The following is a 17,188-nucleotide window of genomic DNA, read 5'->3' on the forward strand; positions in this document are numbered from 1 at the left end:
TCCCTATGTACCAACTGAGCGAGGGTCCAAAATCCACAGCTAGACATATTGTGAAAAAGGGTTAGTTTTCACCTAATGTGATGGGTCTATGTTGCGTTTTGAGCTGTTTCCAGTCCCATGGAACTAGGCCTACCCACACAAGTGAGGTATCATTTTTATCAGGACACTTGGGGGAACACTGAACAGTAGTACACGTGTTGTTACCAATTGACTTTCTATGCATTTCTGCCTTCCAAATGTAAGACAATGTGTAAAAAAGCATAATTGTGAAAAATGTCCTTTAATTTACCTGCTAGTACGGGTACCCACAATTTGGGAGATGTGCAAATACTCACTGCTTCTAAAGTCTATATTTTGTTACCATTTAGCAAATACTTAGGTTTCCCTGACACCTATTTTTCCCTATTTATATTTTACTAAATGAATTGCCATATACCTGGTACACGATAAAAAGCCATTGCAAGGCGCGGCTCAGTTATTGGCTCTGTGTAACACGCGTTCTTGTTGAACCTACAAGTCCTATATATACCTGCAACCAAAAGGGTCCAGCAGATCTAACGGTATTGTGCTTTAAAAAAATTGCCATGCTTACAAGAAGAGACAGGTAAAAACGTTTGCACAATAGACTGTTTTTTTCAAGTCAATTTCATTAGTTTTTTATTTCAACTGTTAGTTTCTGTAGGAAAACCTTGAGGGATCTACACAAATTGCTCCTTGATGAATTCAGACATTTTTTTCTACTTTTTGGAAATGAATAGATTTTCAGGATCCATTATTGCTTTTATAACCATTTCTACCACTAACTGGAAGGAGGTTGAAAGCACAAAAAAATAGGAAAAATAGGCTATGCTCCAGTAAAATGCCAAAACTGCGTAGAAAAGTTTCGTTTTCAGACAGAAGTCTGACTGTTCCTGAAAGCTGGGAAGATGGTGATTTTAGCACCACAAACTCTCTGTTGATACCTTTTGCAGGGAAAAAACAGAAGCTTCTTCTGCACCACTTTTTCTCATTCTTCCCAAAAAATATTAGCTGCATTTTGGCCAATTTCTTGGCCAATCCAGGGGAATCCATTAACCCTGGGTACCTTTAGAATCCTCAAGATGATGGGAGAAAAGAACATAAATTTGTCATGAATACCTTATGTGGACAAAAAGTTACAGGGGCCTAAGTGCAAACTACCCCAAATAGCCAACAAAAAGGCTTAGCACAGGGGGGATTCTCGTTATGTGTTAATAGTAAATTATGTCTGTAAAGGTGGTGTCAGCGACATGAGTATGTATAAATAATACGATTTTTCCATTGTTTAGAAAACTATCGAGAAAACTTTCCTGAAGAAGGTGAACATCATCTGAATCACCGAAACGCCGCGTCGACTTTTGTTTTCTGAAAATATTGTAATGAAATGTTTTTCTGTACTTGCGTTTTTAACTTTTTGATTTTAACAAATGTATGAGAACTTTTTATGTCATTTTTCCTGTTCTATGGATTAATCAAACGTTGTGTTTTGCAGACACGTCTTAGAAATATTTTGTTTTTTGTGCGAAAATTACTGTATGGCAATAGACATTGCCATAAAACCGGATTATAAATCTTGCAGATTTTTAGGCATTTTAGTTGGGATGCTGCTTGTACTTCTTGAATTGACCCTGTCCCTATCTTATATAGTAGGGTATCTCCCTTGTTTTGTGATATTCCTCTATCATGCACAGTTTATGAATTCATTTCCAAAGACTTCAGCTATGCCCTCAGCACAGTGACGCACCTCTCTTCCGTAAAAGACACACTCCACACTTTGCAATGGCTGCAGACGGTTCAAAAGTGGCTTGTGCCACGCCTTTCTTTGCCTTCTCATTTTGCCATCGCGCTTCACTGTTTCTAGTTTCATTTTTGGAATCTGAAAAATACAGTATTCAGTGTGGCTGCTTTGCTCCCATGCAAATGTGCAATATGGCCGAGGAATGACACTGGCAAATGCATGCTGGGATATAAATAAATGTGAACAGATGGCAGCGTAGAACAGTCAGCTGTTTAGGAAGTGCACTGTCCAGTGTTCGTTCAATGCCCACTGAAACACAATACTGCTCACGTTCAGGGATCTTGTGGGGAGTATGTGAATTTAACAATTTGAGATTTCCAACTTCCATGCAAAGATATCTGTCATTTCAAAGCGATAACAAATGTAAACCATCCATTCAGGCACCTTCGCCCTGCACTCAGGCACTGACCAACCTTCGTTCATGCACCACTCACCCTGCACAAAGAGCACTCACACCATTTTTCCTGCGCTCAACCATTGCTCCCACACCTCTTATTATCAGTAGCAGCTGCTACCGGCCCTTGGTGGTGGTGGGGGAGAGGGAGAGACGACAAAAAAAAACAAAAAAAAAAACACTTACCTTTAATGGCCGGCCTCCGCCTCTCTTCCGTCCTCCATCACCTTCCTTCTCTGCGTGCAGCCCCGCCCTGCTGCAGGAAGCAACCAAACTCCCAAGCACCCCATAGCCAACCACAACACTGCAAGGCAGCATTGTGATTGGTCTGAGCACCGTGGTTTGGCGCTCAGATGGGGAATGGGAAGCTTTGCATGTTCCTATCAGGCTGTGTAATGCAGCCTAGTGGGAAAGATGCAAAGTGCGCAGGGACTGTTTGACCAGCCGAAGAGGGCCAGCCAAGCAGTCCTTCACACTTAGGGAGTGTAAACCACTCCTCCCCCTGCTCTGGCTAGCCCTGCCCGAGTGCCACTGATGAAACAGGAAGACTAAAATGATTATAACTTTAGTCACTATCATTCAATTTTTCCTTTTGTTGAGTGGGCGATGCTCCTCCGCCTTAGTAGAGGAGCCACCACTACTTATTATTACTCCCATAAGGCGAAACCTAATGCATTTACTAATGCTTGTTATTTATTACAGCACTATGACAAGCAAAATTGCACTTAGAAGTTGTACACTGATTTTCAGCCCTCCAGGCAAAGAATATATGTTTGTGTGCCTGTAGTAACGGGGTTTAGCCGCTAGATGGCGCTTAGACTTAACACATGGTATAGAACAGCCTTCTTCCATAGCACATGCGCAGATACAGTACGGAAACAGACGATTCTGATCACAAAAATGTAACTCAAAGTTGGAGGTGGATAATGACCATCTGCGATAAAGACCAGTGAGCAATAAAACAGGGGGCGCTGTCAGTGGAAAGGCCAAAGTCGTAGAAAAAAAATGTGGTTTCACCGTCAGTGACCTTGAAGGCCAGGGATTCTTGTAATGGAAAAGATAAGGCCTCTTAAATCCTACTCTGATTAAACTATTTCCACTTCTTCGCACCGCCATTATGATACCCATAATTCATGCTGCTATTACCTTTTCACATTCATTTCTGGAGCAATTACTATGACGCTGTCCACTGCTCCAAAGTAATCAAGAGCATAAATTCTCAAAAATGTAGTGAGTTTATCACCTTGCAAGAATGAATACAAACGCAGAACTATCTATCCATTGTCCTTTTTATGGCAGTAGTAAGGCGGCCGCCTTTCCTTTCAGTGGATGTTATCAGACCAGATCCTCGGTTTTACGTTCAATGAATCCACATGCAGGGAAAATGGGCCACAAATTCCAGATTATAAGGGCATTCAAAAATGCATTTCTCTGTTGAATTGACATATACTGATAAATGCAACTACAATTTTCTGCTTTATCTAGAAAAAGGTTTGCTGTCATCTAACAGGAGAATAGAGTGAATATTCCTGTTTCTTTTCATTTTTTTCTGTGGCTTGTCTACCATTTTAACCTTCCCTGGTACACTAGGATGCATATTTATTTACAAGCCATTATCGCCACCAGAACATCGGAGCATATTACCAAGGTGAAATTATCGCCGCTTTTGCGGCCATTTTCGGACGAAAAGCGGCGATAATTTCATCGCCTTATCAGCAAAGACCCGCCATCGCGTGTTTTGCTGATTTAGCGCCCCTTTCAACAATGCCCGGCTTTGCATCTCTAATGAGATGCAAAGTGGGCGTTCCGTGCCAAAATAACTGGAGAAATGTCGCTAACCGACATTTCTCCAATTATCAAGCTGCACACTAACAAGCAGAGCTTTAAGAAAAGTAGCACTAACCACAGTTAACGCTACTTTCCTAACGCCTACTTGTGACCTGATTTAGCCATGTAATCCAATGGGAGGTGGATTACATGGCTAAGATCACCCTGCCCTATCAGCAAGGTTTCGCTTGAAGCAGTGCGATTATCGCTGGATTTCCAGCGATAATCACACTGTTTTCCGGCTAACACATGGATTCCTATCGCTTGGGAGAGAAGCGTTGCTGATAGCACGCTATCTCCGTGATATAATCTAGCGTTAGCCTGCGATAATTATCCTCGCGCTAAAAGCGCTGAGCGATAATTATCGCGAGACCTTGCTAATATGCCTCATCATTTTTTAAAATGTTGTGTCGATATGGACTTTGCTTTATTTACAAGGCAGCTTTAAGCCACAAATATTGTGCAATATGCAGAAAACAAGTATACTTTTGCATACCATTGGTGCCGAGTAGAGCAATCAGTCCCCAAACATATCCAAAACCCCGAAAAGGGATTTCAGTACAGTGAATGTCCACTCTACTATGGAACAGGTCCTTCTTAGAGCATAAGTGTACCACTGCTGGGATTCCATCAGGGTTTTTTTTAAAGATGAGCCATCATCCACTGAGGAGGATATTCGTGGCCAGCTGCAAAAACAGGAGGGGTAAAATTAGTTCAGTGTCATGACAACGGATGGCCCCACATTCATGCACATTCTGTTATGTGTCCTGAATGACTCAAACACTTTGCCTACTGTAAGAGACGTGCTATGACATTGTGTGGCATACACACAAGTAAGAATTGGATATGACTGACACTCTACTACACATACAGGTATGCTGTCCTCTATGATTCTCTATCTATTTGTCATACTCATGAGAACCAAAACCATGAAGCTGATGATTTTTCACCAGTAAGGAGAGTCAATTAGCCATTGAGTCGACAAATCTCTCACAGTCATCTATTGTGTCTGGTATTGACTGCTATCGCCATTTCTGAACTAATACATGTCTGATTTTACAACCTGTAGCTGAAGCAGTTGATGATCCATACTTTAATCACGTATATTTGGCAGTGAGAGTTGGAGGCACTGTTGCACAATAGCTACTGCATTGGAGAGGGAAGTGAGTGGATATTAATGTGGAACATAATAGTGCACACATGGCAGTGCACTTTGTCCACTATGTTGACAGTGCCCAAGGGGCTTAAGTTATGTGGGAGTCTTGGGCTGTACAGTGCAACTGGTACACTAACCACACTTCCCTGCCACACTGCTTTCGGACAGTGTAGGACATATTTTACACATGATTCTGTGTCCAGAGTTTGTACCTGCACTGGCAGAAAATGTCCTGCATGCTCCAAGACAGGCACATTATTTCAAAGATGACTGTGTTATTGACTGTCATGTGAGATTTAGTTTGTGCATGAGGCTGTACCTAGCTGCATAGCCTGGAGCCTTGTAGGACTGAAAGAGTGATATGTGCACTGCCAAACGGTGTGTACATAGGATGGGATGTGTGTAAATGATGAGAAATGCAGGACACATTGTAATTGAACATGACAAACAGACATGTATTTATGTATTATTTCACCTCCCCTTGGTAGGAATAATATTTGCAAACAGTCCCAGATTCCCTGATCCCTGGATATGTGAAATGTGTGAGACAATTATTGGTGTTGCATGCGAAAAGTCACTGCAGGCCCATGGAACACATTCTTAGTGTAGGGTGAATCAATGCTGTACTTAGTTCTGGCTTGCCTTACAGCATATCTTTGAGGCATGCAAGGGCACAAATGCGGACTTTGGATTGCCTCATTGAAATGAGTTAAAGACCTGCTCCACCAGAGCATCTTGCACAGTGATGCTCCAGCAGCACAGTTCACTTGTATATGTGGCCCACAGTGGTATAGGTGGTCTCACCATGTGTGACTTGTAGGATTGTGCATATGCCATGTAGTATGGTGCTAGTATGTAGGTCCACACCTACTACGTATGCACTGTCTCATTCAGCCCAACATTAATATAGCAACGTATTACAACATATTTGACTGTCATGTGCTTCAGAGGTACTTACCAACCAGTAGGCCATTCCCATATGTCCCATTCCGGAAGCGCTCATTGATGGTGGAATGACAGAAGATGAAGGAATCATGAGCACTTCCCAGGTACTTTGCAAGCACATTGTTGAAGAGGCGCAGGTGGTCCACGATTGCCTGCACGTTCATTGAATGCGTGTGCTTCCTATAGAGGTACAGGTGTGATGTAGTAGCTGAAGGCACAAGTTGCACACGTGTGCAGTCCATTGCCCCCAGCACATGTGGAAATCCTGCAATGGCATAAAAGTCTTGCTTGTTGCCTATTGTTTCTGCATTGTGTTGGGGAAGATTAGGTGCAGGGGTGTGAGGCTTATGATAGCATCCATGACGAGGGGGAGAAATGCTGAGAAGGAAGGCTGGAATACTCTTGCCACTCTAACTCTGGTGGATTGGAATTTCCAGACACCAGCAAGAGTAGGACAGCCAGTAGCTTGATCTGTGGAGGGATGTTGGTGCACCACTGCGATGTTGGCTGCAACCTTGGTGCAATAAGTGCAGGAGGTTGACAATAAACTCCTTCCTGAGCCTGTAATGGGCATGATGTCCTCCTCCCTGACATCAATGAGGGTAACCCTCGGTGGTATATCCGCTGCCTTCTCCTGCGCTTCCTCCATGGTGATGTATACATTGAACATTTAGTCAACCATAGAGGTGAATGATAATGTATAAAATCACAAATAAAATTCACTCTCATTTGCTATTCATAATATGCAGCTTTTATGGTAGAGAATAATTATAAAGAGCCTTTGATATAACCATTAAACATTTTACCTTCCAAGCCCAATAAATTATTTCAAAAAAGAAAAACAAACAAAATCAATAAAATGCATTCTATACAATAAAATATATATGATAGTTTGCTAAAGTGCACAGTGCTCATCACAATCAAAGGCTCTCCAGATTGTTTTGAATTTAGCACGCCTCTTCTTCCACAAGACACATAGATATTCAAACATTTTCATCCTAGATATTTTACTAAACCAGTGATCCATAATAGGAGATTCTCCTGCCTTTCAACCTTGATATACCAATGAGAGTTCTACTACCATGCTATATAAATGAAACATCGGCCCGGCCGGTTGAGTGCTTTAATGCGGATTGGAAAACTAAATATAGCTGGAGAAGCATCATGCTGAATATTTAGACTGAGCATTTATCTTGAATCTTGAAAGATTTGATACCAAAATCAGGCAGTGTTGGACAAGTAAAGACAGTATGGGTCCAACCCCCTAGTGCTTTGGTTTGGCACCTGAATAACTGACCCAATACTGTTGGGTTTATCCTACGGAGGGCATGGGGGGTATAATATGCTAACACCTAGAAAGGAAAGTCATTCTCTTGAAATGTGCTGCTTGATGTGCGCAAAAGCCTGTATCTGCTAACATCTTCCATTCCCCCAGTGTTGTTTGACAAGTTGTGCTATGCAATTCTATATAATGATGGGGAATCAGCGATGTACCCATTCCCTACACCCAACATTCTTCTCTTAGTTGATGCTTTCATCAGCAAGTAGGAGCCCTCATTCATTCCTGCACATTTGTCGTTCAAAAAACGAGTCACCTGTAAAAACCTGTAGGAAATGGAATGAATACGATTCCCTGGCTGCTGCACTAATTCAGACTCAGCTCAGGTTCTCAACCTTTGAATAGTGAAAAAATCATCAACTAAGCAAAACCCTTTAACATTCCATCTTTCCTAAAGAGTTCCTGAAATCATCAATTCCACATACCTGCACTCGTTTGACGAAGTAAATGCATGGCATTAAGGGACATTACACTCCCTAAAAAAATTTTTAGTATGACTTTCTGGTCATTTTGCCATTTTCAAAACAGCTGGTAAATCTATTTCTGATTCCTTTATCATCTGAATCAGAAAAAAAGTTATGAAATAACTGACCCAGATGACTGATTCACACAATACTGTCTAAAAAGGATGATAAATAATAGTTCTGTAATTGAGGTACTGCTAGCCCTCCCTGCTCCTTATTTTGTTGACTAATGCCAGACAAACCCTCGGATGTATGTTGGTCCATATAAACTTGGTAAAAAGAGAGTCAACTTTGTTTAAATTTGAACTGTTCACATTAATTGGGACATTCGTGAAAAGAAATAATGATTAACTGTAAAATCGACACTTTGATCACTGATACTCGACCGATTATCGATTATGGAAGAAGTGCCCATCTGTTTAGCAGGTCTTTTACTTTCCTCATCATAGTGAAATAATTCAAATGAAACAGATATGTAAAATATAAAGTTACAAAATGTCCAAATAACGAACTGAATGATCAGAAGCCAACTGTTGCAAACAGAGAGGAATTTCGCTCACCCCTTCCCTGCACAACAAGGCTTCTGATCTTGAGTGGTAATCTTATATCTACCCAGTATATTCCTGAAAATTTTCAAGCACTCCTTGAATATTATTTTTTATCATCTTTGAGATGCAGAACAATATCGTTCACAAAAAGCTTGATTTTCAACATCCCCTCAACAGGACTACTAATCAGAGGCTCATTGCATAGCATAGCCATCAAGGGATGAATAAAAAAAGGTAAACAAAAGGGCAGACATTGACTACTCTGACAGGTTTCTATCCTCGTTGCAACTGCCTGCTCTCCTTAGCATTAATCGTTATCTTGGCCTCTGCACCTTGATAAATATTGCAAAGTATTGCTAAAAATTGCTTGGGGAAATCAAATGTAGCCAAAATAGTGAATATTGCATACTAATTGACTAAGTCAAAGGCCTTTTCAGCATCAATTAAAATTATTGCAGCTTTTAAATTATTTGTGGGAAAATAGTTGCTAGTCTGCACCAGATAGCTCATATTTGCCGAAATATATCTACCAGATAGAAACCCATTTTGATCTACTTGAATGTCTTTTTGCACCACAGGCATTAATCTTGTCATAATTACTTGGGCGTAAAGAGTATAATCTGAATTTAACAGGTTATATGGTCAATATGAATTGACATTAAGAGGTGGTTTATCTTTATTCAGAAAGCTGACAAACGGTGCTTCAGTAAAAGAGTTAGGAACATTGGACCCTTCCATAATTCAATTAAATAATTGCGTCACAAAATGTAAAAATTCTTTATAAAATTCTTTGGGATACCATGCTCTCAATTGCTTTTGCCATTGCTCTTAAAGCTATCTAGACCTCGGGCAGAGACATTTTCATACTAAGATTATTCTGATGATATGCTTGGGGTAAATTAGAGATTTCAAAGGAACTGAGGTGTTGGGTCAGCTTAATTTGAGGACAATTGATCTACTTTCTGGCACAAGTTCTGGTAATGATGGTAAAATATCTGCACTATTTCTTCTTTGTCACTGGTTTGGGTGTTGGAATATGGATTACGAATAGAATGTATACAGTTATTACTCTTCTTACTGTGAGTGGGCCATTCCAAAAGTTTACAGATCTGCTGGCTCTCTTCCTAAGCTTTCTACTGAAAGGATTTAGCATTACATATTTCTTCCGCCAAAACAAAATCCCTCATATTCTGTAATGCATGGCTGTGCACCTGATGTCACCTAACTTGTTCGTCGCTATTACTCGTGCCACCGCTTACTGCCACTGATGCCTTTTCTAGTTCCTCCTGCAGCTCCTGAATTCCATTGGAGTGTACCCAGTTTATTTTTGCTTTAAAACCAGGCGTCCAGCCCCTACGGATGGCTTTAATGGCCTCCCAAATTGAAAATACCTTAGCTGCACTGAACAATAATCTATCAAGATGCCATCGGTGCCTTCTGCTATTATCAACATCTGGACAGATTTCAAGCAGGGTTCCAGAATGATCCGAAAAGGCATAGGCAAAAGTGGTAGTTAACTTTCTATTTAACATAGAGAAAATCATAAAGAAATCTAACCGGGATGCGGTGTTAAACTGCTGAGAAAAGCAGATAAATTACTTGGAGCATAGATAATCAAAACACCAAGAGTCTACCACAGAAAAATCCTGCTCAAAAGATGATGGTAGAGCTGCAGTTTTAGGCTGTGTCTGTCTTTTCGAGCTATTGAGTAATCTAGCTTTACATTTTGAATAAAATGTAAATCCCCTGGCAAAATACAGGGACTCTCTAACCCAATCGAAGGCATATAAAGCTGACTAAGAGCCTCTGTATGTATCATCCTATATCGGACCATAGCAGTTACCAAAAATTGAGCAATGCCCCCTGGGCAAGAACTTGAACTCACATCCAGCTACTCTTGCCATCCTTCTGAACATCTACTATATTACGGTTAACATTACCAGACAAATCAATTGCCACCCCACCCGACTCGCTGCTCCTGAAGAAGAGAAAAAGCCATGAGGAAATCTTCTGGGGATTGCTAACTAGTGATTATTCGATTTTAAGTGGGTTTCCTGTAAAAAGATCACATCTGCTTTCAGTGAGGAACGCCAATGCATAATAAAACCAAACATCTATCGATTTAGTAAACCATTCGCAATACATGTACCAACCCTGATGAATTGGTCTATTAAGATCAATTACCTGTATGTCCAAGAGGCAATTTCAGAAACAATTAAAAAATGTTTCCAAGCCAATCAGTAATTGCAAAGAATTAAGAATGAGCACTGCGTTCGCCCAGTCCTGATTCCTCAATTACACCATGTACTTGATAAACTGCTCTTTTTCCCCATTAATATCCACCCTGGTCTACCTGAAAACCCACCTCCAACAACCCAGCTCCCCAGAAATCACTCATCTCACTCCTTTGGTTTCTTATATCCTTGACTGGCCCCCTTGTGCTGCGTCTTATTTCCCTATTCACCTCCAATACACTGTTGTGGGAGGATCCTTCCCCTACTCCACAGCTATAGCGGATGACATACAAAGACAAAAAAAACCTGAACATTAACTGTGCATTACAGCTGGATTATGAAACTAACAAGAAAAAATCAAGATTCTCTAGGACAGACCCTCGAGAAGTGATCCTTTGCAGAGCTCTGAATCACTAATGAGAAAGCCCATGCATCCCCACAGCTGAAAAATATGACCAACTCTAAACTGCCCCAAGAATGCTTGAAATCCTTTTTGCCATCGAGCAGCTGCTACTTACATATCAGAGAAAACACTAAATTGGAGACTATAAGAAATAGTAAATGTCTTTAGCTAGATTTTAATAGCCAGGATCAGCTCCTTAATACAGTAATCTGCAAAGTTTACCAGAATAGTACATGTAGACTTCATATTCGAAGTGCGCTAAGCTGGAACTCGATGGGCTCTCATGTTAGAAAGGTCGTTAAAGTCTGGCAGAGTTTTGATCAAATTCTCCTCTAATTGAACTGAATTATTAGAACCTCCCTGATTCTCATCATCTTCTGGAACACCCACAAAACATAGGTTAGATCGTCTGTCATAATTTTCTAAAACTTAGATCTTATTATACAATGACTGTACCACTTTCTGAGCAGCCAAAGCTCTTTATTTCAGGAGGCGACTTTAGCTTCAAGGTCTGAGATTCTTTGATCGGCCTCTTGTAGTCAGATAGGCAGCTATGTCCGAGTTTCAACTATTGTAGTCACTTGCTGATGTAACAATGCCGACTCCTCCATTTGTTACAGTTTCAGATCCTTTATTTTGGTGAGAATCTTCTCTATACGGTTTGTTAGGGACTTGGCTTGTTCTAGTGGCTGTGACTGTGACTTAGTCTGTTCATGATTTGGACTCTGTTCATCCCTGGCTGCCTCAAATAGAGTATCATTTTCAACTGCTGAAATCGGTACCTCGAGGCCCTCAACAAAGGGATCTGAAACAAACTCCTCATCAGACCATGTTCTCAAGTTTGAGGCAAGAATCCTATGGAGAGTGTCATTGTTGAAGTCCCACACTTAGAACTATTGGCTTCAGACTAGTTGGATATTAAATCAGCGTGCTAGCTATTACTAAAAGCCACTTTACTTGGTTCAGTTTTGGATGGTTTGCCAAAAAGGGATATTCCTTCACTCTTGCTTCCTTCCTCAAATCCCCTTTAAACTGAGTGGACTGGGTCGATAAAACGACTGTTGGGGCAATAGTGGAGGTGCATGAAGCTCCTTCTGTCAGGGGTACTAACATCACTAACCATGACAATGCTCCTGGGGATATACCATCGAATGCATTACCCCCCGTTACTTCTTTAGGGAACCTGGAATTTTTACTTAGGTCACTGCTCCTGCCCATCAGTGAGAGCATAAAGAAAGTGGAGATTAGACTCACCATCTTGAATCGTGGAGAAGTGTGGCTCAATGGTTAGAGCGGCAGACCCTGATGCAGAGGTCTGGCCCGGGACCAGGGTTCAATTCCCCGCCTCGGCGGGTCTTGGGCTCAAAATTCCACGGACCTGATCATTCTCGCCTCGGTGCCTATTCCAATCATGGAGTCCCACTCTGCAACTCTGGGCAATAGCTTGCTTAATCTCCACAACGGCCCCCACAACGCTAAGGATGCCTGGCCTCCACCTTGGGGGTGCCCAGGAGTGGACACCTCACAGGAAAAGCCAGGATGGGTTCCACAGCGGTATTCGTACAAGCGCCTTGAGACCCTGGCGGGTGAGTAGTGTGCTATACAAGTATCAATTTACCATCTTGGAGGCAGCCATAAGTAGTATGAAAACCTCGGCTATTATCCGAGGTAGACCCTCTGAGTCTAACCCTCCCCCTAATCCTCCTCCTAACTCTCAAACCCTTCCAGCTAACTTAGGACCTCCCTTGGTGATTACTGCTGCTCCCCCTCCGCAACCTCTTATGGCCAACCTAGCCCCGATACAATACAGCAAACCTATTATTCCATCTTTGCAACCAGTAGGCCCAGTCCACCCTACGACCACTTCCAAAGGGGCTATATCCAATGACTATATTGCTCCCCCACCCCCTGAGAAGCCTGCCCCTAGACCACGTAGACCCGATCTGCCCCCTGAGGCTAATCGCTTCATGGTAGTCATGGCTGGTGTTCCCCCTCTTGAGGTGGGCGAAGGTGAGAACTTTCACTCACTTAAAAGTAAAGTCATTAAATGGTTGAACTGGAATAGACCCCTCCCGGGCCATTTTAACAATGAAATTATCATGGTGAGAAGGGTACCCTGGCTGGGTAAAACCAGAAAATCTATAACTGGGGATTGTATTACGGTGAGCTTTCGAGATCCTAGGACTGTTCGACACATATGTGCCGGGTTTAATAGATCTCTCGATTCCACCATTCAGACATTGTCAGTGTCTTTCTTCTTCCCCCGTACCCATATGCACCATGACCAAGTCCTAGGTAATTGGACGAGGGTTGAGCGGAGGGGTAAATATCGTGGGTATGAAGCAAGACCGGTTTTTCTGCCCCCGGAGACCCCCTTCTTTGATTATAACCGATTCAACTGTCTTAACGGGCTGGATGGTGTTGACTGACTGCCCCCAGCTTTAGTTCCCACCCCCCTCATTACTGGCAATGGTCTAGTTGTAACATCAGGTACCAGCTCTTCTTTCATTCCCCCACCTGTAATGCCTCCTACTATTGTCCCGGTGTACTCACCCTCTCAGGGAATAGGAACCATCGATAATAATTTAGTTGCAGATATGGGCCAATGCTTAGTAGCCGTAACATCTCCCATCTCTACACTGGTGCACATACACTCGCAGGGAGCTAATTCACCTGTCCCTGCCGTTTCTCCTGCTATGATGGTTCCCCCAGCTGCCAACAAGCCCTCAATTTCCAATGTACCCGTGACTATTGAACCATTCCCCTGTTTCCCTGGTTTTAAATTTGCCAGTTGGAATGTTGCAGGTTGGAGTCGGCAAACGTCGTCCTTGGGCTGGAGCGAAATCCTTTCTGATTTTGATGTTTTATGTCTACAAGAGACTTGGGTAACCACTGATATTAACCTTGATGGATTTGTGTCATATAACAACCCGGCACAAAGGTCTAATATGGGTAGGGCCAAAGGGGGGCTAGTAATTTTACTTTCTGTGAATTTCCCTGTTTGTATGAAATCACATCAGTCTGTGGGTCACCATTCACAAATTTTAATTTTAGAACATGTAAGGGGCCATGTAAATATGCTGATTAACCACTACAACAACTTGTTTGATGCTTCCAATACTACTGTGGTGGAGGAGTTGGGTTTAGCCGTGAGTAACATTTGCAAGGGCATTCATAAATCTTTTGATATCATCTGAGATGGGGATTTTAATATTCGTACCTGTCCTCATTCATTTACTAGAATTTGTGGATATGATGGGGATAATGGGGAAAACTGGGCACATTTTATTCATTCACCCTATGGTGATTCTCTTAATTCCTTTATGTTAAATATGGACCTTATGATTCACCCTCCGGCTGCAGATGCTGATGGTAACTCCGTCCCAACCTTTATAGGATTGAATTCGGCCTCTGTCATCGATCTTTTATTGGTTTCTACGCATCTTGTCCCTTTTTGTACGGTTCCCATTGTTGCCGACCTTGGAAGTAGCGACCATAATGCTATTACCATGTCGATTTCTGTCTGGGGGCTACCAGTTAACACTCATCGCTTGATAATTGAAGATGTAACCCCCTGTAGACAGAATGGTATCCGTATTAAGTGGTGTATGGGTAACTCCGAGAAGTTGCAGCTTAAAATCATAGAAGCAGGGTTTGCTGCAATATATAAATGTTTGGATCCAGAGGCACCCCTTGAGTGCATTATAGTTGATTTTGTGGAGTTAGGCACAGTTATAAAAAGATGTCTTACCATTACCAAAGGCCAAATCAAGAAGGAAAATGTGGGTTGGTTTGATAGTATGTGCACTAAATCTCTACGGGAACTTAAGCAGGCACTCACTAAACAACCCAGAGACAGGGAGGCTATTATATCCCTTAGACTGACATACAAAACCCATCTTATACGCAGGAAACAAGAGCTAAGGGAACAAGCTTGGGATGCTCTTAATAAAGCAGCTATATTGCAAGATAGTAGGCTCTTTTGGACCACGGTTAATAGCCCCTTTCTTGTAAAAGAAGACTTCCCTATATTGTCAGCCCAGGTTAGTGAAGCGAACTGGGTTGCACACTTCTCTGGAATTTTTAATCCGAATAGGGAGGATTGCGGCAGTTTTTCCCCTCCTATGTTCGAGACGAAGTTATCCTTGGACATTACACTACAAGAAGTGGATACTGCTATTAGTCAGAGTAAAGGAGGAAAGGCACCGGGACCTGACGGGGTCCCGGTTGACCTGTATAAATCCAACCCGACACTTTGGAGTCCACTCCTACACAGGTGTTTAACGCCTCAGTCATGGAGAGTACACCACCTACCTGGAGCGAATCCATAATCCTACCCATCTACAAGAAGGGAGATAGAGGAGAGGCCAAGAACTACCGCCCTATCTCCCTTCTGGATTCCTCCCTTAAGATTATGAGTAGGGTTCTCCTGATGCATTTGGAGGAATGGGCGGAGGAAAATAAAATTCTGGCAGAGTCCCAATACGGCTTCCGCAAAGGCCTTAGGACAACTGAGCAGTGTATCAATCTCGACCTCCTTATCGGAAAATACACGAAAGCGAAACAGGGTTCTCTATTTCTCTGTTTCGCTGATCTTTCGAGTGCCTTTGATTTAGTGGACCATACTTTGTTATGGTCCACTTTATTGGACATGGGAGCCCCTCCAGCAATCATATACTTCCTGGCCAGACTCTACAATAAGTTATCGGCTCAGATCAGTTATGGCCAGGCAGGTGAATGCACTGGGAAAATTAGGGTTAAGTCAGACATAAGACAAGGCTGTGTGCTGGCCCCTCTGCTTTTTTCCCTTTTTATAAATTCTATGGAATCCGAATTGAAGAGGGTACAGGCTGACTCTCCGCAGGTTGGTGGCTACCCTGTGCCAGTCCTGCTATATGCCGACGACACGGTTTTACTCTCGCGTACTCCGAACGGGCTCCAAAATTTAATGAACTATTTTTATGACTTCATTAAGGGGAGAAAACTGAAAATTAACAACTCCAAGACTTTCATTATGGCCTGTGGCAAACGGATGAAACTTTCCAAGCTGTTTCATTTTAATAATCACAAAATTGAGGTGGTGGACAGATTTTGTTACCTTGGAGTAACATTTAATTACAGAGGGACTTGGGCACCTGAGATTTCAAACATGAATGCTAGGATGGGCAAAAGCTCCTCTGGAGTTTTTCGCTTTGCATCTAAGCTAGGTAGTCGCCGCATACCAGACATGTTAAATATCTATAGGCATAGATGTGTATCTATTGCTCTATATGGTTCTGGTATATGGGGCTATTGTAAGCACAGATAACTACAAGTAACCGAGAATCGGTTCCTTAAAAGACTCCTTTGTTTACCCTCCTCGGCATCCAATCAACTGTGCCATAGCGAGGTGGGCATGAACCATCTTACAGACCTAATGGGAATGAGACCTTTAATGGTCTGGAGGTCAATCTGGGTTAAAGATGAGACTGATTTCACCAGGCGGATTATTTTAGATTGTCTCAATTTGGACAATGTCCGCAAGATTCCCTGGTTAAATTACGTTTCATCTTCCTATAGTGAAATTTTTAACCTGGACATTGTTAATGACCCCCATAGTGCTGTTATTGTACCAAAAATGGAACTCAAAAAGGTCTTTATTGGGACCAAATCTAACTTGCGCTGGGCGAAATGCAGCCTCATGTCAACTCATGTATTTTATTATTCTAATATGTTGGAAGACAGGGGCATGCCTATGTACCTTAAAACTATTACCAAGCAATCGCACCAGTTTGTTCTCACGAGGCTGAGACTTGGTATTGTACATAATTTAGTGGCTTTTCCAGTGATGAAAATTCATAGCCAATTCCCCTGCCCCTGTGATGGCCTATCCAGGCAAAGCACTTTGCACTTTATGCTTATTTGCCCTCTTTATTTGCACCTTCGTCGTTATTATCTCAGACCTGTTTTTAAGAAATATTCTGTGTATACTACAGCCCAAGCATTGAAACTGTTATTTGCACTTGATACCATAGATATCTGTTTTTTTACTGCTACCTTTTTACTTAAAGCTGTTTCACATA

The sequence above is a fragment of the Lissotriton vulgaris genome, chromosome 8 (genome assembly GCF_964263255.1).
Source record: "Lissotriton vulgaris chromosome 8, aLisVul1.2, whole genome shotgun sequence".
Taxonomy (NCBI): Eukaryota; Metazoa; Chordata; class Amphibia; order Caudata; family Salamandridae; genus Lissotriton; species Lissotriton vulgaris.